This window comes from Pseudophryne corroboree, chromosome 3 (assembly GCF_028390025.1).
Source record: "Pseudophryne corroboree isolate aPseCor3 chromosome 3, aPseCor3.hap2, whole genome shotgun sequence".
NCBI lineage: Eukaryota > Metazoa > Chordata > Amphibia > Anura > Myobatrachidae > Pseudophryne > Pseudophryne corroboree.
In genome coordinates, this window is record NC_086446.1 from 72460802 (window position 1) to 72480318 (window position 19517).

Sequence of the window (19517 nt, forward strand, 5' to 3'; positions counted from 1 at the left end):
CCTGAGAAACTACAAGCAATACAGAATTGGCCGATATCCTTAACCCTCAAAGGGGTCCAGAGGTTTTTAGGATTCGCCAATTATTATAGAAAGTTTATACAAGACTTTTCCACCATTGTGGCGCCTATCACTGCGTTGACCAAAAAGGGTGCTACTCCGTCCAAGTGGTCTGAAGAAGCTACGCAAGCTTTTCATCTATTAAAGCAATGGTTCATCTCTGCACCGGTTCTGAAACAGCCTGACGTCGACTCTCCTTTCATCTTAGAGGTGGATGCCTCCTCCGTTGGAGTAGGAGCGGTGTTATCCCAGAGAGCTAAAGATGGTCATCTACATCCTTGCAGTTTCTTCTCCCCGGAAGTTCTCCCCAGCTGAGCGCAACTATGCCATTGGCGATCAGGAGTTGCTGGCAATCAAACTCGCTCTAGAGGAATGGAGATACCTGTTGGAGGGAGCTTCTCATTCAGTCACTATACTTACCGACCACAAGAATCTTTTATATCTGAAAGGCGCACAATGTCTTAACCCTCGTCAGGCCAGATGGGCACTTTTCTTTTCCAGGTTCGACTTTAAACTCCATTTCTGTCCGGGCTCTCATAATCGCAAGGCCGATGCCCTTTCCCACTCTTTGGAGCAAGAAAATGAGTCGGAGTCTTCTGACAAGCATCCTATTATTAATCCGTTGGCATTCTTCACGGTAGGGATGGACTCTACGCCCCCACCAGGGAAAAGTTTTGTGAAACCGGTGTTAAGGAAGAAGCTCATGCATTGGGCCCATGCTTCCCGTTTCGCCGGACATACAGGCATTCAGAAAACACTTGAGTTTATCTCTAGGTCTTATTGGTGGCCAACTCTGAAGAAGGACGTCATGGAGTTTATTGCATCTTGCCCTAAATGTGCCCAACACAAAGTATCCCGCCAGTTGCCTGCGGGCAATGGTTCCATTATCTGTTCTCCGTCGACCATGGACCCATTTGTCGATGGACTTTGTTACAGACCTGCCTATGTGCAACAAGTTTAATACCATCTGGGTGGTAGTTGATCAGTTCACAAAGATGGCACATTTCATTCCTCTCACCGGTCTTCCGTCAGCTTCCAAGTTGGCTCAAGTGTTTATTCAAGAGATCTTCCGACTCCACGGTCTTCCTGAAGAGATCATCTCTGATCGAGGAGTACAATTCGTAGCCAAATTCTGGCGAAGTTTGTGTCAAGCCCTCCAAGTCAAATTAAAGTTTTCCACAGCTTACCACCCTCAGACCAACGGTCAAACTGAGAGGGTGAATCAGGACTTGGAGGCCTTCCTCCGCATCTATGTGTCTTCCTCTCAAGATGACTGGGTTCAACTACTTCCCTGGGCCGAGTTCAGCCATAACAACCAATATCATTCCTCATCTTCTTCAACACCATTCTTCATCAACTATGGATTCCACCCTAAAGTTCCAGAATTCCAACCACTTCCAGCAACTTCTGTACCAGCAGTGGATGTTACCTTGCGCCAGTTTTCAAATAACTGGAAAAATGTGCGAGCGGCTCTGCTCAAAGCATCATTTAGATACAAAAAGTTTGCAGATAAGAAGCGTAGGGCAGTTCCTGCTCTCAAGGTGGGTGATCGTGTATGGTTGTCTACAAAGAATTTGAGATTAAGAGTTCCCAGCATGAAGTTTGCACCTCGTTACATCGGTCATTTTCAAGTTGAACAAGTCGTCAATCCTGTGGCTTACAGACTCCAGTTATCCCCCTTCTTGAAAATACCTAGGACATTCCATGTTTCCCTTCTGAAACCGCTGATTCTGAATTGGTTTCATTCTGCACTTCCTCCGGCTCCTAAAGTCCAGACTCAATGATGAGTTGAGTGTGAAGTTGCCAAGATTCTGGATTCACATTTCCGCTATGGTCAGTTGCAATATCTTATTGACTGGAAGGGCTATGGTCCTGAAGAATGCTCTTGGACCAATGCTTCAGATGTCCATGCTCCTGACTTGGTCCGGAATTTCCACTCCAAGTTTCCTCAGAAGCCTAAGAAGTGTCCTGGGGCCACTCCTAAAGAGGAAGGGGGTGCTGTCACGATCCGGGTATCTGGACACCATTACTTGCCTTTTAGATGTCTCCTGTGGCTGGCTCAGCGTTCCAGGGCCGGATCTCATCTGTGTTACTGATGTCCACACTCTGAGACGCTGTCACAGCGGAGCCATGTTTAGTCACTGAATGGCGTCTCTCGCCCTACGCGGCCTCCGCCGCCGTTCCTGTCTTCCAGTATACAGTGTGGCGCCTCATGTCTGCCGCGGCCTCCGCTGTTATCTATGTGTTCCAGTGTACAAGTTATCAGTCTGGCGTCTCCTGTCCTCCGCGGCCTGCGCCGCCATTACTGCTGAATCTCCACATGGTTTTCCAAACTAACTTTCCCTCCAAGTGCTAACATGGGCGCAAGGAACATGGGGAAACGATTTGCACATAGAGAGATTGGCAGCTGTCATATCTTTGTTCTCAGCAGACTGTAGGAAGGCTTTTATGGAGATGGTAGCAGAGATAATAGGCGTATAACTGAGACACTTTGAAATAACTATAACAATGCTAGAGAGAAGGTCTTGTAACTGATCCAACAGTTGACTGAGAGTCAGAACACTGGATGCCCCTGAACCACGGAGGGTTACTTGGATTCCATCCAGCCGGGTGGAAAGGTCCTGGAGACAGCGAATAACTTGACCCTGTGCAGCCTCCAGAAGTTCTAATCGTGCTGAAAGTTATTGCATCGGGTTAAACGCTTGTGCCTGGTCTCCAGCCGGATCCATTAGGTCAGTGCTTACTGTCACAACTGAGGGCTGGTGACTGTGACTGGAAGCCTCAGTTGCAGGGGCTGACGGGTACAGGACTGTAGGAGGTGTGAGAGGACTTCTGGACATACGTAGAAGCTGTATACCAAATGCCCGATGGCGTGACCACGACAACAGGAATATCTTAGAGTGCTTTTATTAAATGAAAAGTCAGATAATGTGCAACCAAAAAAAACAGTAACAAGTCAGTCTCTAAAATATTACTGGTTGTTACCAGTAATCTGAAGTATAAGTGGTATGCACTATTGTACTTAGAAGCACCAGTGAAGCATGAAGTGATGCTGGGGATCGCTGGTAAGCTTTGAGTGAAGCTGGGGTTCGCAGATAGAAATGCACTATTGTACTTAGAAGCACAGGTGAAGCATGAAGTGATGCAGGGGATTGCTGGAGTGCTGGAGAAGAAGCTGGAGAATGGCTACTGGAAAGCCGGAGTTCAGACACAGGTGAAACAGGGTAGACTGAAGAGGGTTAATCACTGGAGAGTTGGGTTACACTGCAGAGTGTAATCACCAGGGAGTCAGGCTGTACTGCAGAGAAAGTCCATGGGAGAAATGCACACTGGAATCACTGAAGACAATTGAAGCACTGACCCTTTTCCAGCCCAGGAACAGGATATTTATACCTGCTGGGGGAATCACAGTGGATAAACTTGAAACAATGAGATGCAGCATGCTTCATGCAGACAGTGCAGATGGAATCCCGGCTTGGAACGCTGGGACAGTCTCAGGAGGCATTTAAAAGGTAAATTCTGATAAGGAATTACCTGGATCGTGACATCCGGAATCCGCCGTTAGTTCACAGGGACTTAGAGAATTGCTTGAGGTAGTGTGTCCCTGGTACCAAACACCATCTAGGTTCCACTTCTTTGGGCAGGCGACACCGAGAATGTACACAGACATCAGAAAAAGAGTCACCAGTCTCCTAAATAATGCAGTTGTACCCACTGTCCACGGACATGTGGACAATGGAGCAGGGCAGACTAAGGACTATATGACTGTGACAGCCCTCTGGGTAGATGTATTGCCTCCTGCAGCAACAACAGTAGCGGCGGCACCAGTAGCAGCATCTCGCAAACGCCAACTCATTCCTAGACAGGCTACGCTTTGTATCAACGCTTTCTATAATAGGCACACAGCTGACAACCTCTTACGGAAACTGAGGAACATCATCTCAGATTGGCTTTCCCCAATTAGACTCTCCTGGGGATTTGTGACATCGGACAATGCCACCAATATTGTGCGTGCATTACATGTGGGCAAATACTAGCATGTCCCATGTTTTGCACATACAATGAATTTGGTGGTGCAGAATTTTTTTTAAAATGACAGGGGCGTGCAAGAGATGCTATCGGTGACCCAAAGAATTGCGGGCCACTTTCGGCATTCAGCCACCGCGTGCCGAAGACTGGAGCACCAGCAAACACTCCTAAACATGCCCTGCCATCAGCTGAAGCAAGAGGTGGTAACGAGGTGGAATTCAACCCTTTATATGCTTCAGATGACGGAGGAGCAGCAAAAGGCCATTCAAGCCTAAACATCTGCTTACGATATAGGCAAAAGGGGGGGAATGCACCTGACTCAAACGTAGTGGAGAATTATTTCAATGTTGTGCAAGGTTCTCTAACCCTTTGAACTTGCCACACGTGAAGTCAGTTCAGACACTGCCAGCCTGAGTCAGGTCATTCCCCTCATCAGGCTTTTGCAGAAGCAGCTGGAGAGATTGAAGGAGGAGCTAAACGGATCGATTTCACGATTCATGGGTGGTTAATCTGTTGAAATCAGAGCACTACATTTTGGCCACCGTGCTCGATCCTAGGTTTAAAGCCTACGTTGTATCTCTTTCCAGCAGATACAAGTGTGCAGATGTTCAAAGAGCTGCTGCTGAGACAATTGTCAAGTCAAGCGGAACGTGACCCGCCAACAGCTCCTCCTTCATTTTCTCCAGCCACTGGAGCTGCTATGAAAAGGATAACATTTCCAAAACCACCCGCTGGTGGTGATGCAGGGCAGTCTGGAGCGAGTGATGACATCTGGTCCAGACTGAAGGACCTGCCAACGATTACTGACATGTCGTCTATGTCACAATCCGGGTATCTGGACGCCATTACTTGCCTTTTAGATGTCTCCTGAGGCTGGCTCAGCGTTCCAGGGCCGGATCTCATCTGTCTTACTGACGTCCACACTCTGAGACGCTGTCACTGCGGAGCCATGTTTATTCACTGAATGGCGTCTCTCGCCCTCTGCGGCCTCCACCGCCGTTCCTGTGTTCCAGTATACAGTGTGGTGCCTCATGTCTGCCGCGGCCTCCGCTGTCATTCATGTGTTCCAGTGTACAAGTTATCAGTCTGGCGCCTCCTGTCCTCCGCGGCCTGCGCCGCCATTACTGTTGAATCTCCACATGGTTTTCCAAACTAACTTTCCCTCCAAGTGCTAACATGGGCGCAGCCATGTTGGATTCAGTCACATGCCTCAGTCTCCACCAATCCGCTGCGCTGTTGAATCTGCATAATTGTTTAGCCAATCCCTGCCTTGCTGCAGGTATAAGTATCCTGTGCCTGAACCAGGAAATCGTCAGTGCTTTGGTTGTCAAATCTAGTTCCAGACTCTCTCTCCTGTGGTTGTTTCTCCAGGTTTCCAGCTCCTGTCTCCAGCCTCCACTAAGAGACCCGCACCAGCTTTCCATCCTGCGGTGCAGCCTGACTCTGCAGTCCTCCGTGGCTATTCCAGCTTCCAGCAGTATCCAGCTTCCAGCTATTAACCCATCTGCTTCCAGCGGTCAGCTTCCAGCAGTATCCAGCTTCCTTAAAGTGCCGGTGTTGTTCCAGCGGATCCCTTCATACTGCAGTATCCACTAATCACCGGTATCCACTTTTCATCTCCCTTGTATCCCCGCTCCCTAGCATCATTCAGCATCCACTCCGTGTTATCATCATCTGGCTGGTTCCATCCAGCATCCACTCCGTGTCTCCACCGTCTGGCTGGTTCCACTCAGCCTTCACAGCAGTCCTTTCAGCTACAGTGTTCCAGCTCCAAGAATTACATCAGCTGACGTGTTCCTCAGCTACCCTCACTATTACAGACAGGCGTGGTAAGGACAATCCACCACTGGGACTTTAACATATAATCCTTATCCTACCAGTGCTCTGTGGCTTCAGCCAAGTGATCCAGGAACTGTACCATCTTATCACTGCTCATGTTTATTTTTATTCTTTAACCACTGCTGTGCAAATAAAGGAGTTTGTTAATAAAACTTTTATTGACTTTTAAAAGCCTGGTTGTCATGGTCACACCTTCGGGTAATCCTTCTACACAACACTTACATGTCCAGGGGTCTGATTAAACCACCCAGGTTCAACTTTATCTCAGCCCCTACAACTGAGGTTTCCTCCTGTCAGCCTGGACCCTCAGTTGTGACAGTAAGCACTGACCATATGAAACCAGCCGGAGACCAGGATCAAGCGTCCAGGCCGATACAAGAACTGGCAGCCAGACTCGAACATCAGGAGGCTGCACAAGGCCACATCATCCGCTGTCTCCAGGATCTCTCTAATCGGCTGGATGGGATTCAAATGGCCCTCCGTGGATCAGGCGCGTCCGGTGCATCCACCACAGTGACACCAGCTGTAACCCCTCCCACCTTACCCATTTCTGCTCCACGTCTTCACCTTCCAACGCAAGCAAAATTTGATGGATCTCCAAGATTCTGCAGGGGATTTCTCAATCAGTGTGAAATCCATTTTGAGCTACAACCTGGCAATTTCCCCAGTGATCGTACTAAAATTGCCTATAGTATTTCCCTTCTCAGTGGCTCAGCCCTTGACTGGGCATCACCTTTATGGGAGAAGTCCAATACCCTGCTGTCCTCCTATTCTGACTTTGTTATAACATTCAGGCGTATCTTCGATGAGCCAGGCCGAGTAACTTCAGCTTCTTCTGAGATTCTCCATTTGCGCCAGGGAACGCGTACTGTAGGACAGTACCTTATACAGTTCAAGATCGTGGCATCCGAACTGGCATGGAACGAAGAAGCCCTGTATGCTGCATTCTGGCATGGCTTATCAGAACGCATCAAGGATGAATTAGCTACCAGAGACTTGCCCTCTAAGTTGGATGAGCTAATATCATTATGCACCAAAGTTGATCTGCGGTTCAGAGAAAGAGCAACTGAGCGGGGAAGGTCATCTACTCCAAGATCTTCTGCTCCTCCTCCTCGTCAACCGTCTCCATCCAAAGATGAGCCCATGCAAATTGGTCATTCCCGTCTATCTCCTGCTGAGCGCCGAAGACGTCTTTCCAAGTCACTCTATCTCTATTGTGCAGCTCCATCTCACGCAATCAATGCCTGTCCCAAACGTCCGGGAAACTTCAAATCCTAGCTCGCCAAGGAGAGGGCTGCCTAGGAGTAATGATCTCCTCTCCATCTCCTCATGATTGTAATCTCCCAGTCTCGCTTCAAGTTGCTCAACGTTATAGGAACGTCATTGCCCTCCTAGATTCCGGAGCAGCTGTGAATTTCATAACTGAAGCATATGTTAAACGGTGGTCCCTACCCACCGAGAGACTTCCCTCGTCCATTTCCTTGACTGCCGTGGATGGCAGTAAGATGTTTGACGCAGTTATTTCTCTAAGGACTCTACCAGTTCATCTGAGAGTAGGAGTTCTTCATTCAGAATTTATTTCCTTTCTAGTGATTCCAAGAGCCACACATCCAGTGGTTTTGGGCCTTCCATGGCTTCGTCTCCACAATCCATCAATTGACTGGATGACTACGCAAATACTGGCATGGGTCCCTCCTGTGCTGAGACTTGTTTGTCCAAAGTGCTTCCTGTTTGTTCTTCCTCCTCCAGGTCGTCTGATGTTCCACCTCCTCCATATCTAGACTACACGGACGTGTTCAGTAAAGCTTCTGCTGATGTCCTTCCTCCTCATAGGAAATGGGACTGTCCAATTGATCTCATCCCAGGGAAGGTTCCACCTCGAGGCCGAACTTATCCGTTGTCCTTACCAGAGACGCATTCCAAGGAGGAGTACATAAAGGAGAATCTGGCGAAAGGTTTCATTCGACCTTCTTCTTCTCCAGCAGGTGCAGGTTTCTTTTTCATTAAGAAAAATGACGGTGGCCTGCGGTCGTGCATCGACTACAGAGGTTTGAACGACATTACCATCAAGAACCGATATCCTCTACCCCTGATTACAGAACTCTTCGATAGAGTTAGTGGAGCAACCATCTTTACAAAGTTGGATTTGAGGGGTGCCTACAATCTCATCTGGATCCGAAAGGGTGACGAGTGGAAGACCGCCTTTAACACCCGTGATGGACATTATGAGTACCTCGTCATGCCCTTCGGATTAAGTAATGCTCCAGCTGTCTTCCAGCATTTTGTGAACGAGAACCTCAGAGACATCTTATATCGCCATGTCGTGGTTTATCTGGATGGTATACTTATCTTTGCCAACAATCTAGAGGAACATCGTTTCTGGGTAAAGGAGGTTCTGTCTCGTCTCTGTGTCAATCACCTTTACTGTAAATTAGAAAAGTGTGTTTTTGAAGTCAAAACCATTCTGTTTCTAGGCTACATTGTGTCCGGTTCCGGACTAGAGATGGATCCTGAGAAACTACAAGCAATACAGAATTGCCCGATATCCTTAACCCTCAAAGGGGTCCAGAGGTTTTTAGGATTCGCCAATTATTATAGAAAGTTTATACAAGACTTTTCCACCATTGTGGCGCCTATCACTGCGTTGACCAAAAAGGGTGCTACTCCGTCCAAGTGGTCTGAAGAAGCTACGCAAGCTTTTCATCTATTAAAGCAATGGTTCATCTCTGCACCGGTTCTGAAACAGCCTGACGTCGACTCTCCTTTCATCTTAGAGGTGGATGCCTCCTCCATTGGAGTAGGAGCGGTGTTATCCCAGAGAGCTAAAGATGGTCATCTACATCCTTGCAGTTTCTTCTCCCCGGAAGTTCTCCCCAGCTGAGCGCAACTATGCCATTGGCGATCAGGAGTTGCTGGCAATCAAACTCGCTCTAGAGGAATGGAGATACCTGTTGGAGGGAGCTTCTCATTCAGTCACTATACTTACCGACCACAAGAATCTTTTATATCTGAAAGGCGCACAATGTCTTAACCCTCGTCAGGCCAGATGGGCACTTTTCTTTTCCAGGTTCGACTTTAAACTCCATTTCTGTCCGGGCTCTCATAATCGCAAGGCCGATGCCCTTTCCCACTCTTGGGAGCAAGAAAATGAGTCGGAGTCTTCTGACAAGCATCCTATTATTAATCCGTTGGCATTCTTCACGGTAGGGATGGACTCTACGCCCCCACCAGGGAAAAGTTTTGTGAAACCGGTGTTAAGGAAGAAGCTCATGCATTGGGCCCATGCTTCCCGTTTCGCCGGACATACAGGCATTCAGAAAACACTTGAGTTTATCTCTAGGTCTTATTGGTGGCCAACTCTGAAGAAGGACGTCATGGAGTTTATTGCATCTTGCCCTAAATGTGCCCAACACAAAGTATCCCGCCAGTTGCCTGCGGGCAATGGTTCCATTATCTGTTCTCCGTCGACCATGGACCCATTTGTCGATGGACTTTGTTACAGACCTGCCTATGTGCAACAAGTTTAATACCATCTGGGTGGTAGTTGATCAGTTCACAAAGATGGCACATTTCATTCCTCTCACCGGTCTTCCGTCAGCTTCCAAGTTGGCTCAAGTGTTTATTCAAGAGATCTTCCGACTCCACGGTCTTCCTGAAGAGATCATCTCTGATCGAGGAGTACAATTCGTAGCCAAATTCTGGCGAAGTTTGTGTCAAGCCCTCCAAGTCAAATTAAAGTTTTCCACAGCTTACCACCCTCAGACCAACGGTCAAACTTAGAGGGTGAATCAGGACTTGGAGGCCTTCCTCCGCATCTATGTGTCTTCCTCTCAAGATGACTGGGTTCAACTACTTCCCTGGGCCGAGTTCAGCCATAACAACCAATATCATTCCTCATCTTCTTCAACACCATTCTTCATCAACTATGGATTCCACCCTAAAGTTCCAGAATTCCAGCCACTTCCAGCAACTTCTGTACCAGCAGTGGATGTTACCTTGCGCCAGTTTTCAAATAACTGGAAAAATGTGCGAGCGGCTCTGCTCAAAGCATCATTTAGATACAAAAAGTTTGCAGATAAGAAGCGTAGGGCAGTTCCTGCTCTCAAGGTGGGTGATCGTGTATGGTTGTCTACAAAGAATTTGAGATTAAGAGTTCCCAGCATGAAGTTTGCACCTCATTACATCGGTCATTTTCAAGTTGAACAAGTCGTCAATCCTGTGGTTTACAGACTCCAGTTATCCCCCTTCTTGAAAATACCTAGGACATTCCATGTTTCCCTTCTGAAACCGCTGATTCTGAATTGGTTTCATTCTGCACTTCCTCCGGCTCCTAAAGTCCAGACTCAACGATGAGTTGAGTGTGAAGTTGCCAAGATTCTGGATTCACATTTCCGCTATGGTCAGTTGCAATATCTTATTGACTGGAAGGGCTATGGTCCTGAAGAATGCTCTTGGACCAATGCTTCAGATGTCCATGCTCCTGACTTGGTCCGGAATTTCCACTCCAAGTTTCCTCAGAAGCCTAAGAAGTGTCCTGGGGCCACTCCTAAAGAGGAAGGGGGTGCTGTCACGATCCGGGTATCTGGACACCATTACTTGCCTTTTAGATGTCTCCTGAGGCTGGCTCAGCGTTCCAGGGCCGGATCTCATCTGTGTTACTGATGTCCACACTCTGAGACGCTGTCACAGCGGAGCCATGTTTAATCACTGAATGGCGTCTCTCGCCCTACGCGGCCTCCGCCGCCGTTCCTGTCTTCCAGTATACAGTGTGGCGCCTCATGTCTGCCGCGGCCTCCGCTGTTATCTATGTGTTCCAGTGTACAAGTTATCAGTCTGGCGTCTCCTGTCCTCCGCGGCCTGCGCCGCCATTACTGCTGAATCTCCACATGGTTTTCCAAACTAACTTTCCCTCCAAGTGCTAACATGGGCGCAGCCATGTTGGTTTCAGTCACATGCCTGAGTCTCCACCAATCCGCTGCGCTGTTGAATCTGCATAATTGTTTAGCCAATCCCTGCCTTGCTGCAGGTATAATTATCCTGTGACTGAACCAGGAAATCGTCAGTGCTTTGGTTGTCAAACCTAGTTCCAGTCTCTCTCTCCTGTGGTTGTTTCTCCAGGTTTCCAGCTCCTGTCTCCAGCCTCCACTAAGAGACCAGCACCAGCTTTCCATCCTGCGGTGCAGACTGACTCTGCAGTCCTCCGTGGCTATTCCAGCTTCCAGCAGTATCCAGCTTCCAGCTATTAACCCATCTGCTTCCAGCGGTCAGCTTCCAGCAGTATCCAGCTTCCTTAAAGTGCCGGTGTTGTTCCAGCGGATCTCTTCATACTGCAGTATCCACTAATCACCGGTATCCACTTTTCATCTCCCTTGTATCCACGCTCCCTAGCTTCATTCAGCATCCACTCCGTGTTATCATCACCTGGCTGGTTCCATCCAGCATCCACTCCGTGTCTCCACCGTCTGGCTGGTTCCACTCAGCCTTCACAGCAGTCCTTTCAGCTACAGTGTTCCAGCTCCAAGAATTACATCAGCTGACGTGTTCCTCGGCTACCCTCACTATTACAGACAGGCCTGGTATGGACAATCCACCACTGGGACTTTAACATCTAATCTTTATCCTACCAGTGCTCTGTGGCTTTAGCCAAGTAACATAGTAACATAGTATCTGAGGTTGAAAAAAGACAATTGTCCATCGAGTTCAACCTATTTGTGGTGTCCTATGCATGATGATTTGACTAAAATTTCTGACTGATGCTGCTGTCAGCCATTGCATTTTATCCCTATTTATAGTAACTATAATGCATGACTATGCACCATACCTCTGGATATCCTTATCCAATAGGAATTTATCTAACCCATTCTTAAAGGTGTTGACAGATTCCGCCATTACAACTCCCTCGGGCAGGGAATTCCAAATACGTATTGTCCTTACCGTGAAAAAGCCTTTACGCCGCATTGTGCGGAATCTCCTCTCCTCTAACCTGAGCGAGTGTCCACGAGTCCTCTGTGTTGATCTAACCAAAAACAGGTCCCGCGCAAGCTCTGTGTATTGTCCCCTTATATATTTGTAGATGTTGATCATATCCCCTCTTAGTGTTATGATTCCCGTACTCCAGACCAGAGGAGATCTTATGGCAGAGGTCTGAGTACTGGAAAGATATACTGGTTGTGGGAGCAGGAGAGCCTAGTAACCCCTGGCGCCCTAACTCCGTTGTCTCGCCCGTGTTATCAGAAATCCCCTGCGAGACTATGGTTGCTTGAGCCCATGGCAGCCGCGTTCGAAGGGCGGATTATGTCTGCCCAACCCCGATGCCCCCTCAGGTCTTAATGGGAGACAAAGGGAAATCCGAGACAGGGTGATAACAAGGGGCCCTCTGACTAAGCAACCAGGCCAGGGGTTACAAGCTAACTAACTTAAACCAAAAAGTATGTGCGGACTAGCCGCCAGGGAAAAGGACAACCAAGGATCCACTGATCCGTTACTCCTATCCAGCACCGCTGGATACCAGAGTGGATCAGGGGGAGCGGAATCCTCCGCAAAAGCTCCAGAACACAAAGATACAAAATAATAAACAGTAAGCGGTCAAGCCGCAACACACGGCTACGCCGCGACTCACGAACACCACAGGATGTTAAAGGTGCTCGGTCAGACTCCAGGAATAGATGACAACTTCCGAGTACAGGATCACTGAGGACAGGAACAACCGGATTGAGCAGGACTGGAAACTCTCTGTAACTGACACAGGCAAACAGGAAGCTATCACCGGCGTCTGTGAGAAGTCCAAAGGGTGCTTATAACTGTGAGCTCCCCAATCAGGAGCCAGACTGGGTAATCACAAGTAATGCCGTGCAGCTTGCATGCTGCACGGCCAGCACACCATTACACAAATTAGAAAAGACCCAGCAACGGGGAACGCGGCCCGAACGTGGCGTCCCCGTTGCTAGGGTCTGAGCGGCTCCGTGCGCCCGGCGTCCAGCGTTGCCAGGGAGCCAGCGGCTGTACGCGCACGGCGTCCCTGGTTGCTAGGCGCCGGGCCGCACGGACCCCGGCGCCTAACAGTACCCCCCCCTTGAGGAGGGGTCAAGGAACCCCTAAAGCCAGGTTTCCGAGGAAATTCTCGAAAAAATGCCCTCTTGAGCCTCGGGGCATGGAGATCCTTATCCAGGACCCAAGACCTTTCTTCTGGACCATAACCTCTCCAATGCACCAAAAAATAAAGCCGACCCCGGGACAACTTGGAATCGAGAACCTTCTCCACCAAGAACTCCTGCTGACCCTGTACTTCTATTGGTGATCTCCCCTGAGATATCTTACGAGGAAATCTACTGGACGAAACATATGGTTTCAGCAATGAGCAATGGAAAGTATTTCCGATCCGTAAAGTTTTTGGTAAACGTAACCGGAAGGCAACTGGATTGACTTTTTTGATAATGTGAAATGGTCCAATAAATTTAGGACCCAATCTGGCTGAGGTTTGTCGAAGTTTAATGTTGCGAGTCGACAACCATACCCTATCTCCTACTTTAAAAGTGCACGGCCGCCGGAGCCTGTCAGAAAATCTCTTTTCCTGAAATGCCGCTTTTCTGAGAGCCAGGTGCACTTTTCTCCAAATGAGTCTAAGATGAGAGGTCAAGGTCAGTGAGGAGACAGAGGAATGTTGAAAAAAGGAATTAGCTCTGGGGTGAAAACCAAAAACTGCAAAAAATGGAGACACATTGGTGGAGGAATGACAGGCATTATTGTAAGCGAACTCCGCCAATGGAAGAAACTCAGACCAGTCATTTTGGAGTTTGGCCGAGTACAAACGCAAATATTGTTTTAGTGATTGATTAACTCGCTCAGTCTGCCCGTTGGATTGGGGATGGTAGCCTGACGTTAAAGATAATTTCATCTTCAATGAGACACAAAAAGATTTCCAAAACTGTGCAATGAATTGTGGACCCCGATCAGAAACAATATCAGTGGGTAACCCATGGAGTCTGAAAACATGACGGAGGAACAAGACTGCCAATCCCTGGGCAGATGGCAATCGGGGAAGAGCCATGAAATGGGCCATTTTGCTAAAACGGTCCACTACCACCCATATGACTCGGCATCCGGCTGACAGAGGGAGGTCCACCACAAAATCCATGGAGATATGAGACCATGGCCTAAGAGGAACATTCAAGGGCATAAGCTGACCGATAGGCAAAGAACGGGGAACTTTATGCTGTGCACAGACCTGACACGAAAAAACAAACTCCTTAATGTCTTTGGAAAGACCAGGCCACCATACTGAGCGGGAGACTAATTCCAAAGTCTTAGCGATTCCCGGATGCCCGGCAACTTTGCTATCATGAAACTCCGTCAAAACAGTTGCTCTCAAAAACTCAGGGACAAAAAGACGACCAGCAGGAGTATTTCCAGGAGCTTGATGTTGAAGCAGCTTTAACTGGGTAAATAAATCCTGTGTGAGGCCTGCCCGAATGACTGAAGACGGAAGTATGGGAGTAACAGGACTGTTGTCTTGAACTGGAAGAAAACTGCGTGACAGGGCATCTGCCTTGGTATTCTTGGAATCTGGCCTGAAGGTGATAATGAATTTGAAACGAGTAAAAAATAAAGCCCAACGAGCCTGCCGGGCATTCAGTCGTTTAGCTGATTCAATGTATTGAAGATTTTTGTGATCAGTCAAAACTGAAATGATATGAGTCGCTCCCTCAAGCCAATGCCTCCACTCCTCGAAAGCCCATTTAATAGCCAGCAATTCCCGGTTACCAACATCGTAGTTGGATTCAGCAGAAGAGAATTTCCTGGACATAAAGGCACAAGGATGTAATTCAAGGGAATCCGGATCCTTCTGAGATAGGATAGCCCCTACTCCAACCTCTGAGGCATCAACCTCAACAATGAAAGGCAATTCTGGGTTTGGGTGTCTGAGGACAGGGGCTGAGACAAAGGCTTGTTTCAAGGCCTGAAAAGATAACTCAGCTTCACGTGACCAATTAGTAGGATCTGCTCCCTTCTTAGTCAGTGCCACAATGGGAGCAACTAGGTCAGAGAAAGAGTGAATAAATCTTCTGTAGTAGTTCGCAAACCCTAAAAAGCGCTGAATTGCTTTTAAGTTGGTGGGTTGCCCCCAACTAAGGATGGCTTGGAGCTTCTTTGGTTCCATACGGAATCCCCGAGGGGAAATAATGTATCCTAAAAAGGATACCTCCGTGACATGAAATTCACACTTCTCCAGCTTGGCATATAGGTGATTTTCACGTAATTTTTTTAGAACCTGACGCACCTGGGTAACATGTTGTTCTACAGAGTCAGAATAAATCAAAATACAGGTTGAGTATCCCATATCCAAATATTCCGAAATACGGAATATTCCGAAATACGGACTTTTTTGACTGAGAGTGAGATAGTGAAAACTTTGTTTTTTGATGGCTCAATGTACACAAACTTTATTTAATACACAAAGATATTAAAGATATTGCATTAAATGACCTTCAGGCTGTGTGTATAAGGTGTATGTGAAACATAAATGAATTGTGTGAATGTAGACACACTTTGTTTAATGCACAAATTTACAAAAAATATTGGCTAAAATTACCTTCAGGCTGTATGTATAAGGTGTATATGTAACATAAATGCATTCTGTGCTTAGACTTGGGTCCCATCACCATGATATCTCATTATGGTATGCAATTATTCCAAAATACGGAAAAATCCGATATCCAAAATACCTCTGGTCCCAAGCATTTTGGATAAGGGATACTCAACCTGTATCGTCTAAGTAGACTACAACGAATCTTCCAAGAAATTCACGGAGCACATCGTTAATGAGATCCTGGAAAACTGCCGGAGCGTTAGACAGGCCGAATGGCATAACCAGATACTCATAGTGGCCTGACTGAGTACTGAATGCCGTTTTCCACTCATCCCCTGACTTGATTCTGATGAGGTTATATGCTCCTCTCAGGTCAATCTTAGAAAAAATCACAGCCGAACGTAGCTGATCAAAGAGGACAGAGATCAGTGGCAGAGGGTAAGTATTTTTTACTGAGATTTTATTCAAGGCTCTAAAGTCAATGCAGGGTCTGAGTGAACCATCCTTCTTCTCTACGAAGAAGAAGCCTGCACTTAAAGGGGATTTAGATGGCCTGATAAATCCTTTCCCTAGGCTTTCTTTAACGTACTCATTCATGGCCACAGTTTCAGGTCCGGACAATGCATATAACCTTCCCTTAGGCAAAGTGGCACCAGGAATTAGCTCAATAGCACAATCATAAGGCCTATGGGGAGGCAGAATATCCGCATTGCCCTTGGAAAAAACATCAACAAAATCCTGGTATTCCACAGGAATGGGTGCGGGAATGGCAGCAGCTATTCTGATGGGAAGCGTAATACATTCCTTATTACAGATGGTACCCCATTGTGAGATCTCCCCCGACTGCCAATCAATGATGGGATTATGAAAGGCCAGCCAAGGGTGACCCAGAACCACTGGAACTGCTGGGCAATGGGTGAGGAAAAACTCAATTTTTTCAGAATGCAGAGCTCCTACCGAGAGTAGAACAGGAGGTGTACAGAGAGAAATAACCCCATTGGACAAGGGACTCCCATTCTAAACCATGCATGGTGATACACCTACCCAAGGCTAATTGAGGAATACCTAAGGTCTTGGCCCATGTTAAATCCATAAAGTTCCCTGCAGCTCCACTGTCCACAAAAACAGAGACCGAGGAACAGAGGCTGCCAAAGGAAACTTTAGCTGGGACTAACAGTGAATTATTTGAGGAGATAAGCTGCAGACCAAAGTGAACCCCCTCACAATTCACTTGGTCGAGACGTTTCCCGACTTGTTCGGACAACTACGGGCAAAATGTCCCTTACCTCCACAGTATAGACAAAGACCAGAATTTTGCCTTCTGGATCTTTCTTCAGGAGGCAGTTTGGAGAGACCTATCTGCATAGGCTCCTCTATGTCCACAGGGATGGAAAAAACACAAGGAGTTGACCCGACAGATGCTCCTTTTTCAGCCCTCCGCTCTCTGAGCCGACGATCAATCTTAATAGAGAGCTCCATGAGTTTATCGAGAGTCTCAGGAGCGGGATACTGAAGGAGACTGTCTTTTATAGACTCAGATAAGCCGAGGCGAAACTGACTGCGCAGGGCTGGGTCATTCCATCCACAGTCGTTCGACCAACGGCGAAACTCCGTACAATAAATCTCTGCGGGATTCCTACCCTGTCTGAGAGCACGCAACTGACTCTCGGCGGATGCCTCTCTATCAGGGTCGTCATATAATAGCCCTAAAGACTTCAGAAAAGCGTCTACAGAAAATAAAGCCGGATCGTCTGTCTTTAAACCAAAAGCCCAGGTCTGAGGATCCCCCTGAAGCAGAGAAATAATAATTCCAACCCGCTGAGCCTCCGTACCTGAGGAGACTGGTCTCAAACGAAAATAAAGTTTACAAGACTCTTTAAAATTAAAAAACTGTTTTCTATCCCCAGAAAAACGGTCAGGCAGATGCATTTTTGGTTCAGGAATGACCCTCGGGGAAGTCCGTAACAGATCTTCCTGTGACCTCACCCGAAGGGACAGATCCTGAACCATCTGAGTAAGTTCTTGAATCTGGCTAACTAGAAGCTGGCCAGGATTTGGCCCGACACCGGTGGGATTCATGAGGCCGACAAATCTCCCAACTGAACAAGGGAAAAATTAACTCCTGTTTAATTTTAAATTTTAGTCTGGCCGGTGATAATGTTATGATTCCCGTACTCCAGACCAGAGGAGATCTTATGGCAGAGGTCTGAGTACTGGAAAGATATACTGGTTGTGGGAGCAGGAGAGCCTAGTAACCCCTGGCGCCCTAACTCCGTTGTCTCACCCGTGTTATCAGAAATCCCCTGCGAGACTATGGTTGCTTGAGCCCATGGCAGCCGCGTTCGAAGGGCGGATTATGTCTGCCCAACCCCGATGCCCCCTCAGGTCTTAATGGGAGACAAAGGGAAATCCGAGACAGGGTGATTACAAGGGGCCCTCTGACTAAGCAACCAGGCCAGGGGTTACAAGCTAACTAATTTAAACCAAAAAGTATGTGCGGACTAGCCGCCAGGGAAAAGGACAACCAAGGATCCACTGATCCGTTACTCCTATCCAGCACCGCTGGATACCAGAGTGGATCAGGGGGAGCGGAATCCTCCGCAAAAGCTCCAGAACACAAAGATACAAAATAATAAACAGTAAGCGGTCAAGCCGCAACACACGGCTACGCCGCGACTCACGAACACCACAGGATGTTAAAGGTGCTCGGTCAGACTCCAGGAATAGATGACAACTTCCGAGTACAGGATCACTGAGGACAGGAACAACCGATTTGAGCAGGACTGGAAACTCTCTGTAACTGACACAGGCAAACAGGAAGCTATCACCGGCGTCTGTGAGAAGTCCAAAGGGTGCTTATAACTGTGAGCTCCCCAATCAGGAGCCAGACTGGGTAATCACAAGTAATGCCGTGCAGCTTGCATGCTGCACGGCCAGCACACCATTACACAAATTAGAAAAGACCCAGCAACGGGGAACGCGGCCCGAACGTGGCGTCCCCGTTGCTAGGGTCTGAGCGGCTCCGTGCGCCCGGCGTCCAGCGTTGCCAGGAAGCCGGCGGCTGTACGCGCACGGCGTCCCTGGTTGCTAGGCGCCGGGCTGCACGGCCCCCGGCGCCTAACACTTAGTCTCCGCTTTTCCAATGTAAACATGCCTAGTCTTTCAAGCCTTTCCTTGTATTCCATTGTCTCCATGCCCTTAATTAGTTTAGTCGCCCTCCTCTGTACCTTTTCCAGCTCCAGGATATCCTTTTTGTAGTACGGTGCCCAGAATTGTACACAGTATTCAAGGTGTGGCCTCACTAGTGATTTATATAACGGGAGTATAATACTCTCGTCCCTAGCATCAATACCCCGTTTTATGCATGCTAATATCTTATTAGCCTTCTTTGCTGCAGTCCTACTTTGGGTACTACTGCTTAGCTTGCTATCTATGAGGACACCTAAGTCCTTTTCCAGTACAGAATCCCCTAATTTTACCCCATTTAGTAGGTAGGTGTAATTTTTGTTCTTGTTACCACAGTGCATTACCTTACACTTGTCTGTGTTAAAGCGCATTCTCCATTTGGCTGCCCATGCTTCTAATTTAACTAAGTCGTTCTGAAGAGACTCGGCATCCTCCTCTGTATTTATAGCCTTACACAATTTGGTAAAATCTGAAAAAATTGACACCATGCTCTCTAGACCTGTTAGGTCGTTAATGAAAATATTGAACAATAGCGGTCCTAATACTGAGCCTTGCGGCACACCACTTAGCACTTCAGTCCAAGTTGAAAAAGATCCATTAACCACAATGCGCTGCTTCCTATTATCTAACCAGTTTTTGACCCAAGTGCATATTGTGCTTCCTAGCCCTGATTCTTGTAGCTTGTAGATAAGTTTCATGTGTGGTACAGTATCGAACGCTTTGGCAAAGTCTAAAAAGATTACATCCTCCTCTTTACCCTGATCTAGGTTTGCGCTTACGGTTTCATAAAAGCCAAGTAAGTTGGTTTGACAGGATCTGT